We start from the raw sequence: 14149 nt of genomic DNA, 5'->3' as shown, positions 1-14149 counted from the left end.
CACTGATTCAAGCTCAGCTGTGATCACTGTATCTCTACGAATCAGAATTTGGTTTCATGTTCTGGTACTGCAAGAACTACCATTACACCATGAATTTTTCCCCCAGAACACACAGCCCACAGTCTACCTGCAGGAATGTGTTGCAGTCGCTTTCCATCACTTGAATACTGATAGCTGGGTGAACTCTGGACCCAAATACATAGAAGAGCATAGAAGATGACACTGACCTGAATCATGCTTGCTAAACACCATTACGTTCATAAGAGGATAAGAGGTGTGACTGTGAGTGGGATTTTATCCTCTCTGATAAAATAATTGGTTTAGACTGGATTTAAAAACAAACAGAAGTAAACTCATTAACTGAGGGGCTCCTACTTCCCTCACCTGGCACAAGAATGATCAGATAAAAACCAAGCCCCAGCCTACAGCATAATGTGACATATACCAAACATTTCCAGCAAAAGGGACCTGTGCTTATTTGGCATGAACCCATGGTTGGGTCTTACTAGCAGCTTCAAGCAGAAGAAAAGTAAAACAAGCCCTTTAAACTGCAAAGAGATCTTTCATTATAAGGCGAATACATAAAAAAAGCAGCACAACTCTTTCAATTTTGACATGTGTGGTGCTATTAAATAAAATAACAGAGCTAAATTAAAGCAAGAAGATCCCTTAAGGGTTCCATGTATTTTGCTTTTCTTATGGGAAATAATAAAAAGCTTAAGACCCTGAGTCTGACAGCATTCATTAGAAATGGAAAATCAGCCTCACAGCCACATTCCAAATTTTCATGATCGCTGCTCTGAATTTTGTCTAGCAAATGGATTTCTAGGAAAAAATTGTGACTTGCTACCATGATAATATGTGCCAGTCGGCTGTTCCCATGATCAGTATGTCACAGGCAGAGCTATGTCATGTTCTCCTCTTCCTTGACTAATTCTGCTCAGGAACCGCCTGATGTCGTTTTTCTCCTTACACCCAAAGGTAATTTTAAGGAAGAAAAGCCTTCCAAAACAAGGACTAATCACTCTGAAATGTGACATTTTCCAGCAGGATACTTATTCCAACACCAAACACAAAACACTGAGTTTGATTCAGTGCTGGAGAAACACAGCGCAATGTGATTCTCTAGGCCGAAATTACTGATTAAAAAAAAAATAATAAAAAATAGAAAATATGGAAAAACCACCAATTATCAGGTGTGAGGCACTGCAAGTTGTGGTAGAGCCAACTCAGCATGAAAATTGCTCTTGGATACAACAAAAAAACAAACAATATGTCACACATCTGCTTAAATCAGTTCTAAGTTGGGAAAAATAAGAAGCTCCCACAGTGCTGAGACTTCTGTTTGTTTGTGTCCTTCAAGCAGTCTGAGCTCTGGGGACGCATGCTGAAAACTTGAGGTCAATACTAAATATTGTCTGGGTCAACTGTGCAAGCCCAACATTATTCCTGAAAAGAAAAAAAAACAAACAATTTCCTTAAAGCAGCCTCTAGGCTTCTATTTTTCCCTTTCCTACAGGAAGATTACTTAGCAAGTTTTCAAATTAAATATTTGCGCAGCGAAATATCATTAGCATAGAATTTGCAATATTTCTTTTCAAAAATGATCCATTAGAGGGAAATATTGTCCACATTTATACTTTAACCCATGGTCTGTAGCTCATGCCTCATCTAAACAACTGCATATTTTGGTTACAGCTTTCTATATTCTTACTTTTGTCTGGCACTGTGCCGTGGAGCAAATAGATTGAGAGATGCAGCAATACGCATAACCTTTAGCTTCGCTGTTATCACAAGGCAAACAGTTACTGTTGCTATGGTTGTTTGGTCAGACTGTCACCCCACATCAACATTGTTAGTATTCACACTTGATAAAAAGATATCTTAAAAAAAAAAAAAAAGGAAAGAAAGAAGAGACAGAAAAGGAAAGCAAAATGCTCTTAAAAAACAGCCCAATTCTCTCATCTAATCTCTTTAAAAAATCTGCTGTGCTGATGGCAGCCTATACGCCTATCACTGAAACCATTTAAGACTTCAAATAATGGAAAAGATAGGTAGAATATAATGACAAATAGAACACCAATGTGTATTTTTTCTGATTACAGTGATGTTTAGATTGTTATTTGCAAACCATCCAGAAGGTATTTTCAAGGTCAGGAAGAACACTGACTAGAAAAAGGAAAAAACAGAGATGATTTTCAAGTGCATCTATACTGCATTAAATCTTGGTGCCGTACTCTCTACAGACTGAAGCCTCTCCCATACGAGACTATTATTTCTCAGCATCTTGTTAGCCCTGCTTTGCACATAACCTTGTGAACCACTCAGCTTTCAGAATAACGACCCCCAGCCCTAAAGCCGTACTGCCAACTTTTATGATTAGACTGAGAAATTTAAATTAAACTTTCTTCCAAGCACAGCTGAACACTGCGAACATTTGAAAGTATTCCTGCAAGGTACGTTGTTAAGTAGTTCAACAGTCTAAACAGTGAAGCACATAAGCCAAAACAAACTTAAATAGATCCCACAGCAAACCCATCCACTGGAGCTCAGCTAAAAGCACAGAGTGCTTTTTATCCACAGAATTCCGAGTGGCCCAGTTGCCACCCCTCATCGATGGCCAAAGAGGATTATGTAAAGAACAAGATTCCCATTAAGCATAAATACACAAACATCAGCAGCTTCTCAGTGTTCATCGCAGCTCATGTCTACGGAGCACTTCTCCGTACCCACAAATAACATATTGATGCACTCTGCTCATCCAGCCACATCTGCAGAAAGGGGCAGAAAGTTGCTGGAGGATTATGTTTTCCTAAAATCCATTTGCTTTGCTGTCTTCAGGAAATAGGATGCCAGTTTCTGCCCTTCCAGCTGTAATGGAGCCAATATTTGATCATGTGAAAGTGCAGGATAGGTTTTATTCCATCCTGTGGAGAAGATGGAGGATCCATGCTTGCAGCCCATTGATTTGTAACTATTGCTACATGTATAAATAAAAGTGGGCTTATTAAAAAAATTGTGACAACTGACATTCTTTCAGATTTTTTCAAGAGAGACCCCTCTTGTTTGACATAACTAAAACTAGAGCTTTCCTAGAAAACTCATCCCAAGATGGTGGCTAAGCCACAGTTGTTTCCAACTTTGGGAACAATAGCTCTTACTTTTTTGCCTCATCACAGTGCTGCCATGCAGCTAGACAGCTCAGCTCATTGGCAAATGTAGATTAACGTATACCCTAGCAGTACTGTAATACAAAAACAATGCTGTTATTAGAAAACTAGAGTTTGAGAAATACAGAGTACCAGCTTGCTGTGCTATGCATGTGCACTCTCAAGTAATCAACATTGTGCTGGCACCTTTTTGTGCTCCATAAGGTTCCAGCTTTTACCTTGAAGAAGCCTCCCCTGTGATTATTATAGCACAGAAGTTGCCACATGCTTGCTTTGGAAGGCTGAGGAAAAGCTGTCTGCTGACAGTCATGGATTTTTATTCTTTTTGGAGAAGTGAGGGGTAAGCCACAATAGGTTCTCTGGAAGCAGTATGGTATATTTAAGCATACATAGAATAATCACTTGTATCAGCAGGGCTGGTAAGACTGCCATTTGCTTTGACATTAATGCATTTACTGAGTTGGCGTTCCTGAACTCAGTGTATTGATCTATATTTTGTAGAGGTTAGACCCCACAAAAGAGCACAGGAGAGAAAGTGTGAGACTGACCACCCATGTGACAAGCAGAATTCCCCTCAGTTCATTACAGAACAGTTGGCAAAAGCATTCTTCTCTCACACACGGTGACAGCGTCACTTAACAACTCAGGAAAATGAACTGCAAAAGAAGAGCTGCATCTGAGGCACGAGAAGAAGAAAGTCCAGGCAAACGTCTACTTATAATGCTACTGCAGATCTAGCTCAGACATTTCCGTCAGGCAAAAGGGAACGAACAAGCATCTTGTTCTCAATTCTCTTTTTCTTTCTCTCTGATACAAAATTGAAGCTCTACGGAAAAACAGAAAGCTATCTCAGCTCTCATCAAATCTCAGAAAAAAATCAGCTATAAGAGAACTGTTTGTTGTGGAATACAACATAATAAAACCCAGTTATGACATGTTGCTCAGCTTGAGCAGTCACTCTACGTCTGCCTGAGCCTCCTGTTGGCCATGCCCAGCTGAGCTCTGCGTCTCCCTGCGGCTCCTGCAGGCTTGTAAGAAACTCCCTTTGAAGGTAAATAGGTGTGCATGGCTGGAGAGAGCCAGAGGGGTGTTTAGGTTTGGGTTGCTTGCTTTATTCTCTTTCTGAGTACATCAGTATCCTTTATGTGCTATAAAATCAAAGCAATTATAGAGCATTTTCTTAAGCTAAGAGCCAGAAAGGAAAACCACCACAGCAATAGGAGGGAAATAAAATAGGAAAACACAACATAAGAAATGGAAACATAAGAACAATTATCCTTCTGGGGTACTGCATATTTGAAGGAAGGTATGAAATGGCAAAAACTAAGTCAGCTCCAGAATGTCAGGCTATCACAGTTACTGAATGTGTCATGGAACAGTGAGCACGCACAACAGTTAGAGAGGAGAAGCTGAAATGCACAACAGCTGTGGGACTGGAAAGGTGGAAATGCACCCTGAGCAGTGCTGTGCCACAGACAGGCACACACACCTGGGAGGGCACACATCTTCTGCATCTTGTTTGACTCCTGTTGCAGAAGACAGGAGAAAAAGCAATGCTAATGGTACTACAGACCATGTAAACCAAAAGTTTAGTCATCATGTCCAACGAGGGGATTTTTGCTATGTGCTTTTACAGATATGAGGATCATGGGGGGAAGACTGAAATTTGTTACTGCCAAAGTAGAACTAAAGAACTGTTAACTAAGAGGGAATTAATCCACTAAATTATAGAGGGAGCGATATTGTAAATTTTCCACAATGTGAGGTATTTAAATGAAGGCCAATGTTTTTGTAAAGGATTTTTTCCCATCAGGCCACATTTATTTCTGTTGGTGTGGGTCCCAGAACACCCTATTTGCTATGAAATCCCTAGAGGACACTGTACCCATTCCATTTTGCAGGGAACTTTTCACAAGGCAAAAGCATTACTTCACCCTTTTTATCGAAAGCACAACACCCAAAAAACAAAAGCGAGAGAATTTTGGCTGACATGGAAACCCTTTTGTCCAGAACAAGTTTTCTGTCTAAATCTTTCATCTGGCAATACGAGCAGCTGCCCTTTGCTTTGATTAAATCGGGCCAGCAAGGGCCGAGAGGAACTCGGACTGAATTCTGAAAACTGCTGCTGGTCAACACACAACATGGATTTCAAGGAGACCTTCTGTTCAGCCCTCGCCGGCGGGAAGCTGAGAGATAAAGTAGATATGTGCACAGAGAGAAAAGCAAGCAGAAAGATGCCTATCACTCAGCCTTCCCCAGACTTTGATCTTCCTTCACACTTGTACCAAAAGGAAAGAAAGAAAGAAAGAAAGAAAGAAAGAAAGAAAGAAAGAAAGAAAGAAAGAAAGAAAGAAAGAAAGAAAGAAAGAGGGAAAGAAAGAAAAAGATAACGAACACGACTGCCCACTGGACTTACAGTTCTGTAAGTACAACTCGTGTGCAGGAGATATCAGCCCTTCCCTGGAGCTGGGCCTCCGCTCCTCCTCTGGCTCCTCAGTGCAGTGATGTGCAGCCGCATCTGTCATGAGGCATTACCCGATGTCAGCAATGTAATGCAATAAGAGATACAACCGGTTCTGGCACGTAAGAAAATGACAAATCAGTCTGGAGAATTTGAAGAGACAGTTTTCTGGAGGAACGCAGGTGCAGAAGCTGGGCTTTAACAAAACTTCTTTCAAATGCAGGAAGTAAACAATAAAAAAGGCCATTTTACCCTAAGTAGATTTTAGAAAATAGGTTTTGTCTCCAAATGTTTTGCTACAGCTGCAAACCACAGATTCGAAAGCTGACAAACAAAATTTCTTTCAAACTCCAGCAGGAGGAGGATTGTGGAGTGAAAGAGACTGAGGGCTTCATATCCATTAGGATCCCACTACTTCGTTCCAATCAGGAATCAAGCATGGAATGTAATAAATTGTCTGTTCTTTCTTACTGCTAGAAGTTCAACAATTTCACATGTTCAGAGTTGTGTCTTCAGATAGGAATGAAGAGTTAGCAAAGGTCTTAGTGAGACTGTAAACCTTTCTGCACAGAAACTGTGCTACCTTTGAGCAGCGCTGACACGAAGGAGCACTCCCTTTGTTACAAGTCTGTTATATTCTGCCCTTGGTGGCCCCTCGTGCTGGTACAAAAGATTCTGGGTTCAGCAGTGCACGTATCAAATGATCCCATTTGATCAAGGTTAAGAGATGTTTTCATCAGACCAGACGCTTTTTTTTTTTAACTTTACTTTCTCTCCACTGCCACCCAGAACATTGCCTCTCTCTATGAAACAACAGTTAAAAACCCAAAGGAGCTGGATTTTTCATGCGTGCTCAAGTTCTACCATCATCTCATAGGATACAGACTGCAATCTCCTGCTAACCGTCCTCTCCAAAGCATCACACAGACTAAGTAAACCCATGACACATTCTCCACAGTCTACCCAAAGCCTTCCCAGACTGAAACTTGGGTGATGAGAAGCAAGGCGAGATTATGAGAGATTTGTTCTCCAACCAAGTTCAGCCCTGTGAATGTGAACCAGTGGGAGCTGAGCAGCAGGAAGAGGAAAATACAGAAACAGAAGTGCTGCTATTTTAAAAATAAAAGTAAAATATTATTTCTATATCAAAAAAGAAAAAAAAAAACAACAACACAACACAATCCAACAACAACAACGAAACCACACCAATAAGAACAGGTACAAAAAGACGTGCGCTGACATAACCCAAAGACCCCAGATACGTTGAAGGTATGGATTTTGCACCTCAGTACAGACTGACTTGCTGATATTTTGTCAGTACCAGAGATAATCTTTTAAAATCATATTATGTCTGCAGCATTAATTATGCTTTAGGCTGACGCTGCAGCATAACTTCACATTTAGCACTTTTATTATTTTTTTTAAAAGGAGAGGAAAAAAAAGAAAGAAGAAAAAAAAAGTGGAAAAACACGTCAGAACTGATTTATCAGAGATGCAGATAACTCTGGACACAAGGAGCATCTTAACTTGAAGAATGGAGAGGTGCTATCAGACAGACACAACAGTTCTTTTGTTGGCAAACAAAACACTGCTTGGAGTACCCACACACTACAGCACTCCCAGCTCCCACCAACACCCACAGCAATGCACAGCACACATGGGCTCACTGTGCCACCCCGGGACATGAACAGCCAGCTCTGGAAGCATTCTGCAGAAGCAAATAGGCTGTTTTGGGCAAAGCTGATCAAACCATGCTATTTACATACAGGACTGGGAGCTGGTTACATGCACCTCTGAAGCCTAACTCTAATGCTGGTTCTTGTTCTCCCCCTGTAAAACATCTGTATAATAGCTGAGAAACTGTCAGCAGTGTTTGGAGCCTTACCCACTGTTTCTAAAGTTCCCTGAATATGATTATTACAAGGGCATACAATAAGGAACCCACTGGCCTAACGAGGATTTATTTTTCCACTCACTGTCACACCAATTTTAACTAAGTAAGATACCAAACCAATTAATAAGCCCTACTAATAAGATCCACTGTCTATTAGCATAGGAAGCTAAAGTTATTTTTTGCTGTGACTATTTATGAGAGCAGTTATTCACTTGGTAACCATTTACATAGTAACAGCACTAAAAAATACAATAGATTGAGGACCTAGTAGATGGGAAATTAAATGCTGCATGGTCTAAATTGCATCTTTTTAAAAATACATATATCCAGCGAGAATAAAATGGGAGAAATTCCTGTAAATAAGAGCGACAAATAAATGGTGTCTCCTGTTTTCCAAAGCCAACACAGTCACTCTACCTGTGCATAGGAAGGTAAGCTCCCTGCCTTGGTGGCCCCGCAGCCCATGAGATGCAGAAGACATTGAGGTCGCGGCAGTAACAAGTACCATTAAAACCAAGGTCACATTTAAGCCAATTAAGTGTTGTCACTGATCACAAAATCCTAATAAATTAAGAATTAATTAGCCAGCCTCTCCCAAAAGCGACAGAGTTCCGTGCTCAGCTGTCTGGAACGCACTGCAGTGCCGAGCCATGTGCGACCATAACCAGGCGTGTGTCAGACCCACTGGAGCACACAGCTTTGCAAACGTCCCCGAAGCAGAGGCTCGTTAGTTGGGAAACATTCTCTCCCAAGTGGCAGGCACAATCTACTTTATCATCTCCCAGTAATTGCTGTCTCCAAGTGTTTTATTCCACACAGGCGAGCAGAAGGAAGCTTTCTGGGACGAGGCTCACCAACATGAGGAGATGGATTAAATTAGACCTTTTAGTGTTCCTCTCATGGCAGTTGGCAGTTTGTGCTTTTTGCTCACACTGAATCTAATCTCCCCCTCCTTGTGGGGCAGGAGAACACTCTATGTCCAGTGGAAACTGTTGTGGAATATTCCCAGTTGTCCCCATTACTCAGATGGGAGACAGGTTTGGATAAAGAGGAACAAAGAATGATAGAATCATTAGGGCTGGAAAAGACCTCTCATATCATCTAGTCCAACCATCAGCTCATCCCCACATGCCCACTGAACCATGTCCCTCAGTGCCACATGTCCATTTTCTTGAACACCTCCAGGGACAGCAACCCCACCACTCACCACTGGCAGTCTGTGCCAGTGCATCACCACTCGTTCTGAGAAGACATTTTTCCCAGTAACCAGCCTGAACCTCCCTTGACCAGACAGCCTCAGAGAGGGTTTGGAAAGAATTCCATCTCAGCATTGTGCAATAGAACTCATGTATACTGGTTATGCCAAGGTAGCACAAAGTGACAGAAAGCCTTCCAAGCCACAAGAAAATCTGGCTTCCAGAAACTTCTGAGTTTCTCAAGGAATTTCATTCAGATTCCATCCAAAATAAAACTACTGCAAACTATTTGCCATTCTTCAGGAATTCCCGAATAAGTCAACAGTAAAGCAAGGGACGCATAAACTACTCTGTCTACAATATACAAATGAAAAAGCCATCTAGCTGTGAAATTTATTAAGAGATTAAAACACTTCTTGATCTCAGCTGTGCCATCAGCTCCTGGCTGGCAGTGGTGCACTCAGCAAAGCGGATTGCAGCGTGTTGCAGGCTCCCTCGCAGGGAGCACTGACTCCAGCGCTAGTTCTGTACGTTTCCGCTTCCACATCTTCACGTGCAGTATGCGTATTATTTGTCTGCTTGAATGCCATCCCTTGGCATAACAAAACACATTTGTTTCACAGAAATCCAAGCGCTCCTCCCCGTCGTGCTGGCTGGCAGTGCTGCTCTGCCGAAGAGTGCCTCTGAAGCTTCAGGAGGTTTCCCAAACAATACGACATCAAAGCTGAACACGAGTTAGCTGTTCACACAATCTTTTCCTGGGAGGAGAGAAGGGAAAGAGGAGCCAGAAAAAGTGAAGTCTCACCTCATTTTTGGCAAGTTATTAATTAATTCATTTCAAATTTGAACGAAGTCGGCATCATCGCAGTGATTTGGGAGTTGCACATCAGCAAACTACATAAAAATAATAAAGAAAAAAAGAAGACTTAGGGGTGCTTTGAGGGTTGGGTCATGTTGGATTTTTTTAGTCCGGATCATTTCAGTGGTTCTGCAAAACCAAAAAATGGCAAAAGGGTTGGGGTTACCATCTGCAGAGAGGAGTAGAATGAAGGAGATGGAGCTGGAACTTCTGAGCCAGATTTACTGTCAGAAAGGAGACTGCTGCGAGGGACAGGTTTGCAGCAAAACGCTGCACTTAATACACAGAGTAGAACTCATGAAAAGTTTAATTAAACACAGAAGTCTTCAAATTCTGAGTTGAAACTTTAACGAGATGGAGGTGCAGAGGCTGCATGGGACCAGGAAGCTTCACACCTATTTGTAGAGATCTGACATTTCCAAAAAATCGGAGCTTATAGCCACTTTGTGCATCTCATGTAAATATTTACTGATCTGCTGATAAATGTGAATGTGCCCTCTGGCATCAGAGACTAGTGAAATTTTCCAAAAGTGATTCATCACAGCAAATAAAATCTCATGTAGGTGCTAAACAATTATTTGCCATTTAAACCTAGGACTTAGTCTTGAAGGAAATACTTACAGACAATGCTTAAGATGAATTTTATTGCTGAACTCCAGCTCCAGTCCATACTGACATACTGACATAAATAGGAGGTTTGGGGCTGTGCCTACTATTTGTCCTTCAAGATTTTCATCTGATGTTAACCTGCCTGAACACCAGAACTGAGATACTGCTGAGGCAAGTAACAGGATGCAGGGAAAAAGAAAAATAAGGCTGGCTGCAGAAATAACTGAGATGTGATGGGTGGGAGGAAGATAGGAAACACACTCAGCATAGTGTCCAAGCTGCACTCCTGAAGAAGCATGCCTTCCATCTCACAATGCCAGCAGGTGAAGGAACAGGGAAGAGGAAAGCAGAGGTCAGTGAGGGTGTTACGAGCAGCCAGCAGGATGGGATATAGGACTGCCACTCTGCCTGCTGCTATGGGGATGAGAAGGCTGAGAAATGCTTCAAACCATGCAGGTGAGACAAAAAAAAGCCAGCCCAATTCTAGCACTTCTCTTATGTTTCTTCTTACTGTTCATGAAGAAACAAATTGCTACAGAATCGCACACAACCAGGCAGAGGGTTCAAGGAGGATATGGTCTTCTCCCTGGGAAAAGAAAGAACAAGAAAAATCTGCTGGCAACAGCCAGGTACTTTACTGTAGCACCTGCAGTGGTCAGCCTGATCTTTCACTGAAGAGAAAATATTCAGACAATGTAGTTTCCAATGCTGGAGAAAAAAGAAACCCAGCAAACAAACAACAGCTACAAAAACTGCAGACAATATCACAACTAAAGAAAGGCTCAGAAATGGATCGCAGACTGATCTGTGTCAACATTCAGATAGTGTTTTAATCATCCCAGACAGCTTCCTCCCAGCATCCTGAATTTCATAAGTCAGGACCACTTTTAATTAGAACAGCCTCCCAGCACCCCCTCTGCATATAGCTGTGACTTCAGCTATAACACAGAACAGAAGCACTCACCTCACCCAGCGGAGGCACAGATAAAAGACTTGTTGTCTGAAAATCTTCATTTTCCTCATTTCTCTTGTTGTTGTTTCAGTTATTTTTTTCATTAGAGACTCCACTACCGCTGATACCCCTAAGGCAAGCTTACGTGAGTGGCTCTGAGCTTGCACCTCCTGATGCAGTCAGAGAAGTGCAGTTCTGAAATAGCTCCAGCAGCCTGCTAGCAGCAGAAACCATTCATGAACTGGGCAGCCAACTTCTAGGCACTGCTACACATCAGTCTCCTTTAAAAGAACTAACTGGAAAACTCCTCAGTCTTATTTCTCAGGTCTAAAGGATCACAGTGGCAGAGGTTTCTGAAGAGGAGGGTTACCAGGTCACAATGCCCACAACATTTCAAACCTCCTGAGGAGCTGGCCTCGCTCCACTGCCAGCTCACCACCACTCATCAGTGCTGGCTGAATATTTCTGGAGACCAAACAGTGAGTGTGAGCGCAATGATGCAGTGGGTGGTGCATTTCAACAGCTGCAACAGCAACAGTGGGGCACCTCCACTGGCATGTAGATTTGTATGAGTGCAGCACGTAGGCACTTGTTTATCACTGGTAAAAGTGCACAGCTCATGGTGGTGGCTATGTTGAAAAAGAGCAGTTTGTAGCTGAGAACTTGCTCTGTCAACTAGTGCTATAGTGCTCTTTGTAGTAATTTCCATGGAAATAAATAGGAAGCGTTACTTTCAGAGCAGCCTATGTAAATATTTTGTTACAACCAAAAATATCGTCAGATTCCTAAAGCAGTTTATGAGACACAAGCAAATCTTTAATTCCTCTCCTGCCATTTGCCTGTAGTTGCCCTATTAACCCCACTGGAAGTGGCAATGGACCATACTGTACAAAAGCTGTGTTTTTCCTTTCCCCTTCAGTAAAGCAGACTTGCTCACAGCACACTTTCTGACCTGCCAGAGCTTGGCCTCACCCCTGCTGTAAAATCTGCAAGGAGTATTTGCACGTAACAGGCAAATGAACCAAGCAAGGTCACAAAGCCCAGAACGGATTAGAAATAAATACCGTAGGTCAGCGCCTCAGGGGGCTGTTGAAATCAGGAGTGCTTCATCTGCTTATACCAACTGAAGACTGGTTGCAGAAATACTGAATTTAATGCAGAAATATTTCTATTCAGTCTTGAATCTGCATTTCAGCCACCCCATACCAGACAAATGTGTCATTTTAAAATATAACACATCACAAAACCCTGTCTCTGCCCTATTGCTCCTCTTGCTGCTGTAACTGCCAGCATAATATTATTTGCTTGAAAGAAGTTACTCCCAGTATATGCCAGTGGAAGAAAGAGGAAAATCCTTCCAAATGGTTTATTCAGAAATGAAAAACTGGGGATCTGCAGCTTTTATACCCAAGACTCGCATCTAGTGTACAGAAAGATGAATGTATGGATGGATTTAATCTAGACCATTACTAGAAATCTCCTGTGACCTGAATTCTTATCAGTGTAACTCTGCAGATCCTCCTGTGCATGGAGAGAGAGCTGGACAAGCCAGGAATGTGAGCCAAAGGGTTAGGAAATTGGCACCCTTTATTTTTTCCTCTTTTACCATTCAAAAGTTTCTGTTTGTTTGTTTGTTGGCATGTTTTTGAAAGGGATCAATTCTCTAATACGATTGAGTTATGCACATCTCATTTACTGGAAGAAAACATGAGAAGAGCAGCTTACTGGAAGGGAAACTTATAAGAAAGGCTAAATTGGATCTCGAATAGCTCCTGTAACACAGCTATTCTTTATTTGGTTTTGACATTTTTTCACTTGTCTCTGGAAAAGTACATTACTCGGGAGGAACTGCTGATGAATTTCTGACAGTATGCCTGGGTTTTTTGTTTTTGTTTTTAAAAAGGCACCTTGTAGCACAGTTTCCAAACTTTGCATCAAAATCTCAACATAGCTGAAATATTCCAGGAACCATGTGCAGAATTAGCCTTCCTTCATGTACAATTCAAAATGTTCTTTGGATGTCAATACATAACAGCTCAACAAAGGTGGTTTTGTCAGCAGAGCTTTTGAGAATAAAATAAAAAGAGGCCTCAAAAAAATGGTAGAAACTCTGGAAGCACAGTCAGGAAGGGCTAAAGTATGGGCCCATTCCAAGCATTTTTGAGGCGTTTTGTAAATCATATGTAGTCTTAGATGCTCTGCCAAGCCTCGCCTCCTTTTTCAGGGCTTTAGGACCGTCAAGACCACATTGGCTCTGATCAAAATCAGGGAAATTTTTTTCAAATATTCTGTAAAATAACCTGCCTTCAGGACATTTCTCAACATGTGAAAGTCCAGACCAGTGCATGCTCACCCAGTGCTGCTCCATACAGATCACGACATAAAGAGGTGGGCAGCAAACACCAGGTTAACTGGGATCAACACTCACAGTCCGTACTTCCCACGGTTTGTAACAAAGCAGGATGGCAGGTTGACTTGAGGTTCAAACTCACAATTTCTTCACCAAAAGGGACTGTGTGTTTCTAGCCAAGGAAGAATGGAGCACTGTCCATTATGAACATGCCAGTAAGCTCTAGGAGGGGGAGAAACAAATAAGATACACAGGGACAGCAATGAGCTCAGGCAAAGCCTGCAGCAATTTTTTTCATACAGCACATTGACAGCACATTGAGTTTCATAATTCTCATGGAATTACGACTCACGGAGATGCTGCAAAATAAGCTCCGGCAAGAATGGGTGAGAGTGACCCACACACCACCCTCAGGTGCTGTAACTCCAACCCACTCGGGGTTAAATAAGACATATACGACATATCTTTCCAAGGGTAATCATTTTAGTGTTCTTCATTTACTTCACACTGACGCTGAGGTTACAATGCAAACAGCTGCTGTGAGTTCTCATGGATTCACAACTTACCTTCTCCTGCAGTAATGTCATCATCTGCCAACGTACCTGAACGTAACACAGACTCGTGTCAAATTTCACTAACAGGATCACAGCAGGTGTCA

General features: G+C 41.9%; 1 long non-coding RNA gene across 1 annotated transcript; it reads right to left on the bottom strand.

The window, feature by feature from the left end:
• Window positions 1-9104: 9104 nt before the first annotated feature.
• LOC104912203 lies at window positions 9105-11625 on the bottom strand. Its single transcript, XR_794470.2, has 3 exons — window positions 11154-11625; window positions 10701-10775; window positions 9105-9479 (listed from the first exon to the last, which is right to left on the bottom strand). It is a non-coding gene; the product is annotated as an uncharacterized LOC104912203 (long non-coding RNA).
• Between the last annotated feature and the right edge of the window lie 2524 nt (window positions 11626-14149).

This window comes from Meleagris gallopavo, chromosome 9, assembly GCF_000146605.3.
Source record: "Meleagris gallopavo isolate NT-WF06-2002-E0010 breed Aviagen turkey brand Nicholas breeding stock chromosome 9, Turkey_5.1, whole genome shotgun sequence".
Lineage (NCBI taxonomy): Eukaryota > Metazoa > Chordata > Aves > Galliformes > Phasianidae > Meleagris > Meleagris gallopavo.
The sequence above is the reverse complement of the archived record's forward strand: the minus strand, read 5'-3'. Positions and strand labels throughout refer to the sequence as shown.